The sequence below is a fragment of the Crassostrea angulata genome, chromosome 2 (assembly GCF_025612915.1).
Source record: "Crassostrea angulata isolate pt1a10 chromosome 2, ASM2561291v2, whole genome shotgun sequence".
Lineage (NCBI taxonomy): Eukaryota > Metazoa > Mollusca > Bivalvia > Ostreida > Ostreidae > Magallana > Magallana angulata.
In genome coordinates this window covers 72640595-72656984 of record NC_069112.1, presented here as the reverse complement: position 1 = coordinate 72656984, position 16390 = coordinate 72640595, and the positions used below count along the sequence as shown (strand labels likewise).

At 33.4% G+C, this 16390-nt stretch overlaps 1 pseudogene; it reads right to left on the bottom strand.

Moving 5' to 3' along the window:
* Positions 1-552: 552 nt before the first annotated feature.
* LOC128172364 (tyrosine-protein kinase Fer-like) lies at positions 553-11636 on the bottom strand (annotated as a pseudogene).
* Positions 11637-16390: the final 4754 nt, after the last annotated feature.

The window sequence follows — 16390 nt, the reverse complement described above, 5'->3', positions numbered from 1 at the left end:
GTCCGTTTGAAGTTGATAAAATGAATATTAACTACATGTATGTTGAAACATGTGAATAGATATCGGTTATTATCAATAGCGTTCGTTGTCTTACCAGTATATTGGTTGACGTATAGCTAGTAAATGGAAGTTATAAAGGACTCGCCCTTATAGTAAACCCTGTCTATATACAGAGACATCAAGCATACTGCAATTTATTATCATGCATCGATTTTATAAACAAACTAAAAAAACCAAATAAGTTGACTTCCTATCATCCTTACATGTACATGTATATACATGTAGACAGCAAATGAAGTTAACATCCACATACTACCCTGCGGTTACGTAACTTGTTAGTTCAATTTTTTTTATTTGACTCCCGATACTCAGAAAATATATGTACACATATGCATGCAGCTTTATCAGTCTAAACATTACACAGTCATATTAATAAGTGTTACAATAAATAGCTCAATCAGTCAGTATGCAAAGTCAGTTAATCTAATTATAGAACGATCAAAATCAATTAATCAATCAATCAATCAACAAAACGATCAGTCAGATCAATGAATTGTTAATTGATACTTTGGTTTTTTTGAGAGGTTGAAATAGAATAAGATAAAATCGGTGGCATGTTTGAAAACCCACAGCAACCATGTTAAATATAAAAATACTGAATAAGCAATGGCATTAATTATTGCTTTTATTTTTCATTTCAGACTGGTATATGTAATATTATGTATCTTTTCAGACCGAAACTCTAAAATACCAAATACGCTATATACTTTTTGTACACATGCATGCACATGTTTATATACTAATATTTACATGAATATATTAATACATCCAAAATTTAGCAATCTGGATCAATGATGTTAGAACAGATATAAATACATACAAAATAATTCGTATTATTCACATGAGAAACTAATAATATATTTTATGTCCTCGTATAGAAACAATGCAATAGATACATGAGCTACAGTGTAAGTCTCTTTGCAGTCACGAAAACGGTTTGCGGAAATTCTAACGGGCAGGTTTGAATTTTATGTTGATACCCGGAAGTGTGGAAGTGATACATGTAGCCACGTCCATCAGGCTCGGTATGTTTCATCAAAGAGAATGTAATCAGGCTGATCGATCATCCGATACTTCAGCAGTGATTGATTCACTATTCGCTGCTATTCATAATGGTTTGCTCATTTTGATCATTCATTTGGTCAACTTTTTAATTTCTCCATTTGATTATACCATTTTGTTGATCCATTTCGATCTGTTAATTTTTTAATAAGAATATATTGCCTTATACATGTATTCCCATTTTAGTCTATCAACTTTTGTCCATTTTTTTGTCAATTTCACAAAGTTATACAATGTACATTAAATATCCTTTTTTGTACACTATGTCTATTTTGACTATTTAGTTCATCTTGTTAGTCTAGTTTTTGTTATACATGTCACTTTTCCATTTGCACATTTTCATATGTTGTCCATATTGTCTCTTTGCACTCCATCAATATTATTTCGTCTTTTGGACGATCGTCTGCAGTTTCTTCACTATCTCCTCAAAGTTCCCCCGTTTGGTTGGATTCTCCTCCCAACACTTCAGCATCAGGCTGTAGCAGGACTTTGGCGTGTCATCCGGGGATTTCATTCTGTACCCTATAATGGTATTTGGTAAATTGTAAAAAAAAAAACCCACATACATGTATGTTAACTTTGTAAACAGATATATAATTTGCTTTTTTAAATCTAAAGTTAAAAATAATTACCTGAAAAGATATTACAGTTTTTATCTTTAGATTAAAAATTGGTGAAGAAGATGCATATGTGTGTTTGCACGTGCATTTTTGAAAGTCTTTTTAAACACGTGCATGCGGACTAACGATTTCAGAGATAACAGTAACTTTAACTTCCTCCGCCATAATTACGTATAGCAATACATTGGACGAACGCTACTCAAGGAGGCTGGATGGTCAAAAAAATTAAGCATCAAAACTGTCTTCAACTATGACATATGATATTTTTTGCCATAAGGCTAACATCTAGTAAGGGAAAAAAAATCAAATATTATAACTTTAAAGCTGCTTGGTCCGATTTTATATCAAATTTTATACACGCTTTTAAACGATGGTTATGCTAAGTATATGTATAATAATAGACATTGCAGTAGTTTTCCCAGTCAATTAAGCCAAATTACAATGAAGAAAAATGCATATACATACAAAATTTGCTAGCAAAACAAACGACATAAAAGGGTAACGCGTTATTTCGCCTCATGTTAAATTTCACCTCTGACGAGGAGACGGGTATGGTTGTATTACGACTTTGTCATCGCTTTCAATAAAGGTCGAAATGATCAGAGAAATTACAAATAAACATGTGTACGTTTTGTTCGCTAATATTTCTGAAGTTTGCTTTCTTTACAATTGATGCATAGCATGCGGGTTGAATGACCTCAATCATTCGGGGGACGAAACCAAACGGTTTCTTTTTCTAAACATTCCCGTGATGAATTTTGGTTTGTTTTTTTCGTTTGCCCAGAAAGAAATTATTTTTACTTACTTTGAATATTTCTAACTTTGAAAGGAGACTGATTCTGCTGGTGTAAATAGGAGAAAGTCCAGAACTTTCTTTCTAAGATAAATGGTTTGTATGGAAAAAAAATTGATACTGTAATAACAAATAAATCGGACCAAGCAGCTTTAAAATTTGATCATCTAATTCCTTCTATACACAGAACTCTTCTTTTTAAGGAGATTAAAATACCCTAAAAATGGCCACGACCATCGAGCTCTCATAAAAGTTTCAGAGTCGTGGCTTTTAAAGGTTTCATTTTTTCTTCTGTCTTCATGGTATATAGTATATTTATAATGGTTATGGAATTTTTTACCTTTAGGAACTTGTTCTGTTGTTTCTTTATTGCTTAAACCGGGATAAGGCAAAAGCCCGGATGAAAATGTCTCCCACATTAGGATACCAAAACTCCAGACGTCACTCGAAAGTGTGTAGCTTCCTGACAAAACATCCTTTATTTATTGAACAATACCAGAGAGCCATTGAACTAACCACTGTTCACCCTTTTCTGTTCTCTACCACATTACTATATAGATAAAGTAATAAGATGTTTGATTTTCAAATTATTTTTCCTTCATTCCTTGCAATGAATTTATAAAATTATACAATGGACATGAAACATGTTAATTTTTTTGTCGAAACAAGATTACGCCACATCTCTCTCTCTCTCTCTCTCTCTCTCTCTCTCTCTCTCTCTCTCTCTCTCTCTCTTACCTGAGAGAAGAGCCTCTGGTGCGGTCCACACTTGATGGGTATCTGTCTTCCTATTTTGTCCTGTATTTGATACGCCTCCCCCTTCTCTGTCATCCAGAAATCATAGATCTTGACAACACCGCCATCACTGACCAAACAGTTTCGGGCTGCAACATCTCTAAGGAATACCGGTAAATAAACAAATAAAACACAATACTATTTACATTCTTTCTTTCTCGCAATATTTCAAGATATAGGAATATCAAACAACATCTCTTTATATACGAAATTGGGATAACACTTCATTTGAAAAATGTTTAAAAAATAAAAAGGGGACATTTTAGAACTGTAATTATCTTCTGATTGAGGCATTACTCAATCCCACTGCTTAGGTAAGAGATAATTATTAACATGTAAATAAGATTGCATCCTGCTAACTTCGACATTCGAAGGCTTAACAAATGTTTCACCAAAGATGTTTATTGACTCATAGGTAACAAAGAGTAATGTTGATTTACTTATGAGCGTTGCTTTACCATGGGAATTTCTCACCTATGGATAAACTTGTCTTTGTGTAAGTAGGCCATACCCCTGGCGACATCTCGACACATTTCTGTCCGTTTCCTGTTTGTAAGTGATATTCCATTACCTCTCAGGTACGTCAGCAATGGTCCTCCTTCAATAACAGCAATTATCACCTAATCAAAGGGATTTTGTTGTTTTATTACAAATTAATTATTTTCGTCTATTTGTATGTGTATTCAGGTTTGAAAGTGATCTATTGAACTGCCGGTCAATAGACTGCAATCTATTAGAACGCCGGTCAATAGACTGCGATCTATTTGACTGGCAACGTATTTAAGAAAATGTGGAATGCTACAAGATTAAAAGATAACTCTATTATGTTTATTTTACTATTGTTCTTAAAATTTATCGTTTAGGTTATCTCGGTACTGATTAACAATGACCTGAATGCATTATGGTATGAACACCTTCTTTAACTTACAATTGTGAACACAAAACAATAAAAACGGAATTAGGTAATAAAACAATTTTTAATGCCTGAACAGTCAATATACCCAATTTTTTCCCCTTGGTACAGGGAACAGCTCGGCCGTTGACCTCGGGCAATAGACCACACTGAGCTGTTCCCTGCCGTTGGCCTCGGGCAATAGACCACACTGAGCTGTTCCCTCCCGTTGGCCTCGGGCAATAGACCACACTGAGCTGTTCCCTGCCGTTGGCCTCGGGCAATAGACCACACTGAGCTGTTCCCTGCACCTCGGGAAAAGTATTTGGGTCTATCGACTACTCAAGCATTACATAATTGTATAATATGAACCAATAGAACAATAAACAACCTTAAGTCCCTATGAAGGGCTATTACTTTAAGATTAGAGTCCATAATTACCTTATAAAGTGCTATTACTTTGAGGTCCTAATCAACATTGAACGTATGACAGGTTGTTTCTTAAATGCTTTAGTCCATATTGCCCTTATGCAGTTTATTACTTCGAGGTTAAATAGTCCAAAAATTGCCTTTCAGGTCAAATTATGAAGTTACCTTAAGCTTTGTTACCTTTAGGTTATAGTCCACATTAACCATGTGAAATGTGATTACTTTGAGGTTATAGTCAATATTGCCCTTATAAAGTGTTACTAGTTTGTGGTTTTAGTAAATATTGCCATCATAAAGTGTGATTACTTTGAGGTTTTAGTAAGTTCAATCCTTATAAAGTGTAATTTCTTTGAGGTTTTAGTCAATATTGCCTCTATGAATTGTGTAAACTTTGAGGTTGTAGTCAACATTGCCCTTACGAATTGTGGTTTCCTTGTGGTTATTGTCCACTCTCCTACGTACATTAAGAAATAACTTATCTCACTAGTAAAAAAAAAAACCCGCAAAATAATTATTCCAATTCTACAATTTACCAGACATATTCTCCATCAGTAGTAGAACCGGTTTCCACAGCGCCGAGTAGCCCTGCAGACGTACGATGTTGGGATGGTCGAAAAACCGCAACAAGTTGACGTTCTTGAACAGCCGTGTTTCTTTTTCCTCGTCACTACTGACCAGGATCGCTTTGTTTGCAAATGTGCCATTGTAAAGACCATGGCCCCTCTGCATCTAGATAAAAGAAGCAAAAATCCTATCCAGTAATATATTTATTTAAATGTAAAAAAAAAAATAACCATTTTAATGTACTATTTTTACCAAAACAGATATTAACACCAACACTGTTCTAATACATATATTATATATGACTGGCTAAATGGCTTAAAAGATTAAAACATGCATTGAAAAAAAGTTTCTAATGATGCACTGCAAGTCTGTCTCCCACACAAGGAGACACAACGGTTACACGTCGTGTTCCATCGCGGTATACAAACAAACGATTTTCTAAAGACAAAAATCTGCTGTCTCTATCAGTCCATATGTGTAAGGACAACTGTGTCCCAATGATACAAACGTACGTTCTCAATTTTAGGTCCTAGCTTGATTTGATCAAAGTCAAGCTGATGCTGATTTCGGTCCACTGGGAATTTAAGAATGGAGGGATTGCTGTTTGATAAAGGTTCGCCAGAAGTCACCAGGTGGTTTACCAAGTCAATTAAGGTAGCTCTCCGACCTACCCTGGTCTGTAAAGGGAAACATAACTAATTAGTATATTTGAAAGGTTTCCAAAATCGTGATAGCAAATTGCCCAAGTAAATTAAATAAAAAATAGTAATTACTAGTACATATATTATAGACAAAATTGACAAATTAGTTTTTGCAAAATAAAAAAAGTCTACTGTAGTAATTTTTACCAACTAAAAAATTTATCATTTTTTCATTGAATTTATTTTAAACTCGGTCAGTTTTTTCGGTTGCTTTAGGATACGGTTTATATACGTGCATTACGACTTTTATAGCATAATTTGTTAAATTCTTGTGGTTATGGATCCTTTAAATATTCCCACAAACAAACGTTTCGCTTGGAAACAAAATATTGACATGACTGACTCACGACAATAGTTCCAGGAAAAACTTTAAAGTGAACAGGACCATTCCTAAAGGAGGAGATCACGTAACGATCCTGATCTGTGGTGTTCATTGTTTCACGGACAAGAAAGTCCCCATTTCTTTTCATCAGCTGTTCAGCCTCTTCTCTGGGATGTATCCATGAAACCAGGCTTGTTTCTTGAGATTTTCGCCACCAATTACTTCGTTCTGGCAATCATAAAAAATTATTTGATAAGTTATTTATTTGAATTGTGTGAGTTCATTTCAGCGACATTATTCTTCCCAGCAGCGGAACAAACTTATTTTTTTTTATCGCGATGCAGAGTATCAACTGTCAGAAATATAGAATGTTCTAAGATTATGGGATCATTGTTATCCACCAATAGTCTATTTTTAATTCAAGGTATATTTCTTTTTCAAAGTTAATTCTTTGTGTGCCAATAAATAATTTTTAAACTCCCAGTAATAAATTGTTTTCATCAACTGGTTTCACTTACCTTCTCGCCCAGATACAAGGGCTATTGACAATTACCACACATTTGAAATTTTATACATGTATATGCTGTTAACATACATATAAAATTATACTAAAATCTTGACAATTAACAGGGTGTTATAGCATGAACAAATGGCATTGTTCAGAGACGGAACAGTTAATTAACGTGACGTTTGCATATATCATTGTAAAAGATCTATTACTTGTCTGTACCACATAAAATTTGAATATTGTTTAGCATTCTAACTCTGCTGGATAATATAACTTCATTCTGTAAAGAACTCACCTCATCTTCGTTATTGACCAGAACACCAAACATTGACTGAATCTCTCCCTCCTCTAGATGCTTGATTTGAAAAACAGGCAACCTTTTATTGACCAATACAGAACTAGAATTCACTTGACATTTAACTCCTTTGAACTCTAAAATGTCTTTAGGATCGTTTTTGGTTAACAATGCCCTGGTTTCTTCAATGATGTTTACTATCTCTTTTTCCTCCAATGCATTCTTGTTTGCAATTTCTAGATTGTCTTTCCTGATCTGAGTAAGTTGTTCTCTGAGCTTACTTCCAGCCTCCCTTACGGCGCTACAAACCTCGTCTTCGTGAGCAAAAATAGCCTCAATGGTATTCTCGTACTCCTGTTCTTCAATGCCCGATTTCTGCTTCTTAAATTCTGACAATACTGTGCTCTCGATTTCTTGAATTTCGTTGAGAACCTCCACTTTCCTTTCTTCTAGAAAGTCTTCTAATGATATAAAATTATGTCGTCTGTGATCTCCAGTCACACATTTTGTACAAATCGCGATGCTGCAGTCCTTACAGTATATTTCACAGACGTACTTATCATGGCTTGCACATTCTGAAACCATTTTGTCCAAGTTTCTCTGGGTTGTAAATTCGGCCACTTCATGTTTAACACTTTTGTCAGATAAATGTTTAGAAGTGCAGTCACAACAAAGTTTGACCTGACACAGTTTACACTGGTAGTCTGCTGAATTGTCACACAGAGAACAACGAACAACGTCTTGTGCAGACGTAACAGTCAACGCCATCACAGAGGTCTACAACTAAAAATACTTTCCTGGTAAGATCTAAAAAATAAAATGAAATTCTTTAAAAAAGTATTTGCTTGCTGACAACTGTTTTAAAATCTTTATAATTGAAGAAATAAAATAATTGAGTTTCAGTAACACACGAATTTAAATATTTTAATTATTTGAATTGTATATAGAAACAAGAGGCCCATGGGGCCACATCGCTCACCTGAGCAACAATGGGCGTTCAAAAGATATTGTGCCATATGGTCCCTCGGTAGAATAACAAAAAATAAATATTGTCAAGTATTCGAATTTTACACTTAATTTAGCATACACGTTATCTTTGACATTGCACCTTCATGAGATACTATTTTTTACCAGAATAAGAAAATCCTACGCAAGATATAAAACTAAACATTTGGTAGGTGTACACTGTTAAGTTGTTAACTTCCAATTCCCTATATATATTCGTTCTGCCCCCCCCCCCTCTTGTAAAGCGATCAAAATATATGAGAGCATATAGGTACATTTTTTTCATCAACTACTTACTAGTTATTGTATTTTTTAAAAAAAATATAATATTTATTGTATTTTATTTAAAAAATACTACATGTATAGATGTGAAGAAGAAAATTGTACTTCAATGTGCTCAATTCCTCAAATTTAAAACATTCAAAAATTTAATTTGTCTTCTCCGTTATATTTAAATGACTGTTATTTACCTCGCGTACAAACCAGGATAATTTTCCGCTGTGATATTTTCTTAGGAATAGCGATAATTACTTATCCCCGCAACAGAAATGTGTCAGAACTATGGAAACTGTTTTAAAGATGTCGTTTTTTATTTACTCGTGTTTGAAAAATTATCAAAATTGATGTAAATTTCACATTATTTATTGTATAAAGAGGGGGCTCCAGAGAGTAGGTATATACAGAATATCATTCTTTTATTTTGTTTTTACAAGTATTTAACATACTCTAATTCATATAGAATTTCTAATGTTCAACCAAAATTTCAGCGTCAATCGTAGAATTATAAGCAAGATACAGAGCTCACAGTTCGCGTAAGTTTGAGTCATATTTTGTTCACATGAGTTCATTACATTCAGCTTCAGATTTTTAACTTGGTATTTCCTATTCAGCATTTAAAATGGAAAAAAAGAATTGTCTAAGATTTTCAATTTTTTTTATTCACTCAAGACCGGTTTACTTGTATTTGAGGTTCAAAATCAGTTTATACAAATGTACATAAACACAGTCCAGGATCACATGTAGAGTAGGAGTAATAATGACGAAAAAAGGTTAAGTTTACAATACAATTAGTTGTTAAAGTTGGTTTCTGGAAGAGCAGAGTATGAAAATGTTCTTAATAAATATTGACAAACTTTTTACTTTTTTAATCTTTAGTTTTTAAGATCTGTGTACAAACATAGAATTGTGAGCAAATCTCTGTATCTTGCTTATAATTCGAAGCTTAATACTCAAATATGGTTAGTAAATAGAAATTGTAAACAATTAAACACAAGAAACATGCACTTTAACAAATAAGGAACACAATTTATTTTTTCGAAATGAATTATATATACATGTATACATTTATATACCTACATATTTCCATCAGCGATATCAAACTCTATTTAAACTGAATAAACTCGAGAAAATGCCGAGCATCTCAACAAAACCTATTGCATTAATCTACCATTACGCAAAAGATACTGCCGAATTACCGATAGAATAAATTGTATTTCAGTACTTTTTTTATACATCAGATTTTTCTTAATTTGCGCAGGTAAACAGTTAACTGTTTGATTTACCGAAGTCTCTGTTTGATTTGATACGTAAAAATCACGGAATACTGACGATAGTTCCCAAGTTACAAAGCATAAATAATGAAAACGAAACGAAAATCAGAACAAGCTAACACCAACGTCATGCGTGAAAACTGTCAACGCATTGAAATATTTAGCCTCAATTTACTTCACAAAATCGGCATCAATATATTTTGCATGTTTCAAAAATTTCCCTTCATACGCAAACTGTTGCACAACAAGCAAATTCATCAGTCAGATCGACCCTTTTTCGTATAATGTCTTGGCTGCTTTAAACAAAGAACCTCGTTTTAGAAGTATGGAATACGAGTCTTGGTAAAATGAGTATGCAAACACGGGCCGTGGCAAAATAAAAGCCGGGGCAGATCGACAATCGTCAATTCCAAATACGCATTATTTTGCACAATATTTACAGAGAATACAAATATACTGGTCCATCAAATATCCTGAAATTTTAATGAGATTGGCAGATTAATAACTGCCAATCTTTTGTTTTGCCCAGACCAAGTCTTGCCCACCCATTTTACCGGATGCCGAACGCGAAGCTGAAACACGCCTTTCCTTTATTATTATTTTCGTAATAACTCAGATTTGAAACAGAATTAGCACTTAATTTTTGCAATTTATATTTTCCTTCCCATAAGGATAATTTATGCTAAACTACGTTGAATTTGCCTCGGTAGTTCTTGAGAAGAAGATTTTCAAAATGCACCCCCCTTTTTCTACAGTTTCAAGGTTTTCTCCGCTTTGAATACAGATCGGACTTTTATTTCTGCAATTTATATTCGCCCTCCCATAAGGATGCTTTGTGCCAAATTTGGTTGAAATTGGATAAGCGGTTTTAGAGAAGAAGTTCAAAATGTAAAAAGTTTACAGACGGACGGACAGACAGACGGACAGACGGACGACGGACAAAATGTGATCAGGAATAGCTCACTTGAGCTTTCAGCTCAGGTGAGCTAAAAAGGCTGTAAAAAATAATAACCAGTTATTGTGGTCAAAATGCACATTTATATACATGTACCAATTGGTAAAAGAAACAGATACAAACAAACTTTGCAATACGATTTTAACATTTCATTTTTCAAAGTAAGCATTGTTGAATAAAATTTATGAAGCCCTTTGTTCTATTAGAGATATCTACTTAATAATTTACTCGACGTTAACAACATGAGGTGATGAACTAAATTAAAACATAATTATCATGCTCGCTGTGATCTTATTTAAAATCGCTTTAATGTTGACACAACAGTCAATCTTCTATTAATCAGATATAAGCCTATCGTATGCCAATAGCTAATAATTTTGCTCGTTTTTAAAATTCATGTAATAAAATAAGAAAAATGGTGTAGTAATGTGACCCTCAACAACTGAAAAGAAACTGGCCCTGGACTTCGAACGGTGGTAATTATCAAACGCTTCAGGGAGTTTTCAATAAATGCTTTACAAAAGACTTGTGCAGAATGGTACCGTGCGAACCACGCTTTCAAGTGTATTTACATGTACTATGATATTACAGACCAAAAGTATATACGGTGAGATGTTTTCAACCCGTTTCTTAAATTTAAAAGACATAGACAGTGCAAAATCAAATGAAAGTAAATCCCAAAATACGACCTAAAAGGAAACCGGTTTCATAAAACAGAAATAGTGAAACTGAAAGTTAAAACATTCAAAATTGAAATGCTTGGCCTGTAAGAGGCTTTATATATAGACTGTTCCAAACAAATAGATCAAATGATGCATATCAGCACCTACCTGTTCCTGTGTAGGGAAGGTAGAACATGCATATCCAGACTGGTGCATGACTCTAAATATAGGTCATCTTGTTGAGAGAACATCGATTTAAATGCCACCACGGTCACCTAAATCATAACAACACAATCCTTCAGATAGTTTAACAGTCGCTACTAAAAACTACCCGATGGGTGGGTGTTGTCATTATTTTATGCCTCTAAATTTATAAGAAGAAAAATAAAGAGGACACATAAAAATAAAGAAAATTTGTCAAAGGAAAACATCTTTTTACCTGGGTACAACGTTGGAGTGAAATAAACGAGAATATCGGAAAAGAAAACTTTACGGGTCATTGAGTCGCGAAAGAGGACATTTAAATGCCAAAATCTCGCCCTGAGTTATTTACCTTAAGTAATATAAAATGTGGTGTATAGTATAGGTTCACCAACTTCACAATCAGTACATACTGAGATGTACAGTCTCAAAAATACATGTATAAACCACGTACGTATTTATCATGAATTAATTAGCACAACCTGAAACCATTTTGTCCAACATTCTCTGCAAAGTATATCTTATGTTTTTGACGTTTTGTCCAAAAAGTTTTTAATGTTGAGTGCACAACAATTTTTGTGTATTTTCCTAAATATTTGTGTTTCTGAATAACATCTTTGAATTTTTCTTAAGCATATGAACTGAATGAGACTTGTATTGTATAAACAACTGTGCCATGCAGAATCCAGAAGCCTGTATCGACACCAATCCTTTCGACCTGTTTTCAAGAGGACTGTCTCGTCCTTTTTCTGTAGCGGCCTTGTTAATCAATTCATAATCAACGTTGACCGACGGTCTGTAAATCAACTTTATGCCCCTCGTGGATACGCGAGATCGTCTTAAAAATGTTTTATTCAACCAGTCCCACAGACCATAACCACCAGTTTCAGGGACCACTCAATGTGAAACACTTTTTATTGGCCATGCCCTTATTCTGATTATGCCCTTATTCTGATTAAGATAATTTTTGATTACTCATCAAAAGTACACACACGCTGTAGAGCGTGTATGTCTATCAAAAATATTTGTTGACAACACTTGCAACATGCGCAAGATGCTCTTTAATAAGACAAGCAATCATGAGAAAAATATTCATATTTATTTGACCAATCTTTTAGGTTATCTTCGCCTCAGAATAAATTTTCCTTTACCATGCGCTTATTCTAAAAATATTAAATCTGATTCAAAAGTATAAACTAATCACAGAGTACACTGTTTAGGTATTTTTAAAGGAGAGTTCCTGTTTTTCATTGTCATCTTATTAACATTGTTTGATGTCTGAAAATTAAATATGGAATGACTGATTCTTTAGGCCGTATTGTATGATAATGTGTGCTCTTATCAAACATTCGTGACAAATAAAATCGAATATAGGTCGCAGACATTGATATTGGAGGATAAGTGTCTTGTGATTCAGAAATGATATATATTGTTAAAAAAAATAGATGTAAGACAAATCATGCACCATTCAATTATAGTCTGTTTTTTTATATTATGATATACGAATTTGTCAATTAAACGATGAAATATAAAGCAATACAAGATAAATTATAAGGGAAATTTAGAATATGTAAAATCGGTTGTTTTTTCATTTGGAAGTAACATTTCATCCGGGGCACTTCGTTGTCGTTTGCAAAACGTTTCAAAAGAAACATCTTGTGATTTTATTATACTATTGAATCAATATTTAAAACATGAGGTATATATTAATATCATATAATCTAACAAGCGCTGCACAATAATTTTTTGGACAGAGTAAAGATTGTGCTATACTTATTTATAATAATAAATGGGTTTTCTAATCTTTTAAATAACATTTGACGTAATGGTTCATTATTTAAAATAATGAGATGCTTTGAACAAAATGATTAAATTATGTAGCATTTGTATAAATCATGTTCCCTGTTCATCTCATTCGATAAATAACTTTATTATCAAAATACGATGATTTATTGTAAAATAATCACTTTGAAATATTTAAGAAGCTTCAGCTGTTTTTATAATGTCAAATTTAGTTTTAAATATTTTGGATTAGGACGCTATGAAGTAAGTTGACTTTGAATTGGAAGGGAAAAAAACCCCTAAATAACCGCCAACATAAGCTAGATGCATATCAAAGAACCATATCCAAGCGTTTGGTAAGCAAGTAAGATTTGTGTGACCGGTCAGCAGAGGATGCTCACTCCTCCATGACACCTGGTCCTACCTCTATCTCTTTACAGGTCCGTGTTGCTCTGCGTTGGATTTGTATTTCGTTTTATGGATTTTTGAGAGGATTTACAGTTTGTTACTGTCATTTTTTTCATTACAGCAGATCAACAGCAAAGTTAAGAAACAAAACACTATGGCAATGGAAGGTCCACGTACCTTATCAAACACACACTGTGGACGTTTTCTTTTGTGTTTTGAAAGGTCATGCTAAAATATAACAGCTCTTTTTTGGAAAACTACCACTTTAAGGAGCTTGTTCAATGTTGATTGGTGTAATTTGTATTGAATAATTAACTAAAGTTAATTTGTTGTTCATTTTTTAAGAATGTTAGGAATGAAGAGCGTTTAGATCTCTGTATAATGTATTGTTAAATCGTATTGATGAATAGTTTCTGGCTAAATGTGTTTTTTTGACGTTTGTTTTCTTACCAATGTTTAAATTTCCATGAATTTCCTACGCCAAAATATCGAAAGCTATTAAGGTTGTATTTAATGATATGGTAAATAAAATTACAACATCCATCCAGAAAATGATGTTCTGCCATCTCCATAGAGGACAGGGTCGCCTGCTATGTTCATTCGTATATACACATGGTCTCCGGCGTTTACGTTAGCTAAAGCAAAACCAGTCCCATACCCATGAGATCCATCATCACCATCAGCAGAAGCTCTGCCATATTTTTGACCGTTGATGGCAATTTCCGTGCTTACCCAACCGGATGACGAAACAGCCAGCGTCCACGCAAAACCATAGATACCGGATCTAGGGGCTATGAATATTCCATCGTCCTGGTGATACCCTTGACCTAAATTTAGTTTGACTGTGTCATAGATCAATGTTTGATGAAGTTGTAGCTTGGTGGTTGTATCAACCGAAATAAAGCTGTAGAAAGCAATTGGATCTGTGTTCATTGAAGATGTTGGCGGAACTGCAATATAAAATTTGATTCAATGACAAATATAAGTTTCTCTTGATTGAATCTTTTTGGAAATTTGAACACCGATTTCATTGACATATAGATTCAAGTAAAAAAAGATCACGTAATTTTGATTTACTATTTTTTACCAATATTTTGTAAGGCTTCTTATCCTATATACCTATTCGCTTGACGGGTTCAACATCGATGTGACTAATACTGGGAGCACTAGTTTCCAGTTGGGGGTATTTTTTGTCTGGATGATTCTGACTTTTGATAAGTTCTTTAATGTTCCTTTTCATTTCGTGCACTATTTTTAACAATTCATTTTCGCGATCTTTTGACTCCTGAAATTGACTTCGTAAAAAGACGTTTTCTGCCTTGATTCTTTCATTTTCCTTGCTTTGAAATTTTAATTCATTTTCCAGTTTCATCAAGCGAATTTCAACCATTTGTTTCCAATCCCTTGATGTTAATTCAACAGTTTCAGCATTGGAATATAAAAAGTTTCCATAGAAAACACAAACACTGAGACATATTTCAATCAAGCTTGACATGGCTACCTATATCTATGTCATGAGAACCTCTAACAAAATGATAAGAGGTAACATATTGCTCATGTCTATTGCCGTCAGCCAGATAACGATCACTTTACATAGCCCCAAATCTTTATCATCCGTATGTTTATTTTAATAGTAAAGCATTGTTCTTATACGTTGTATTTGGTAGAAATATTTCGACTGAATATATATATAACAGGATCAATTAAAATGGGATATTCATACTTATTGGCGATCTGGGATGCATGTGTACTTTTAAGTATGAAGTGAAAAAATCTAATTGCTAACATGCTTTCAAAATATCACCGCAAAAAAAAAAAACCCACCACGACATAAATGTAATCAGAATAAATGGGTATCAGCGGCTTATATATTGTGATTAATAATTCCACTACAACGAGTGAATACTAAACTGTGATACAACAAACCAAGTTGAAATGTCAGATTCTGATTCAAAATTTGCACATTTATAATTGTTTAATTTTCGCTTCACTTTTATTTGCATAATAATTTCTAGGTATTTTAACTAGCATGGCAGTAACATAACGGTATTTTATTTTGTTTGAATGAAACTCAGAAAACCTTAACTATGCATTTAAATTCTTTTTTATGGACTTTAACAGTTATAATTTTTAACAAATCTTTAGGTTTAATTTCTAGGTTTTTTTTTATATCGAATTCATATCTGATCTCCATTTTTTTTCAACATTCCCTCAAAACTAGCTGTATGTTTTTTGGTTTTGTTTTGTTTTTTGGTGTTTTTGCGGATAAAAAAAATATCTTTTTTTCTCGAAACTTCATTCCGACATCTTGTAATATAATTATGCAAGCCTCCCCCCGATACGACAATGATGATTCCGGAAAAGAGGGGAACATTGACCATGCTACATTAGTAAGATGTATTTTGTTTTATATTGCCGACTTAGCAGAATTTTTTATCACACAGTGTTAGTTGGCAAAGATAAAGTTGAAACAAAAACAAAAATAATCGATATATCAAACAAACCAAAAAAAACAACAAACAATTTCTTTATCAAATCGATTTCTCATTAATTCTCTCTCTCTCTCTCTCTCTCTCTCTCTCTCTCTCTCTCTCTCTCTCTCTCTCGTCCTAAAATTTTAGGCCACGAGTCAGAGAGGTAAAAGAACGATAAATCCCCTTACAGCATCACACCAGCCAGTTCCAACACAGTTTTGATTGTAAACTTTCGTATAATATTTACGTTCCTCAGAAATCTTCAACATCTGTCGATCTGGAATTTTTTTTTTGGTAAATGTATAGCTAAAA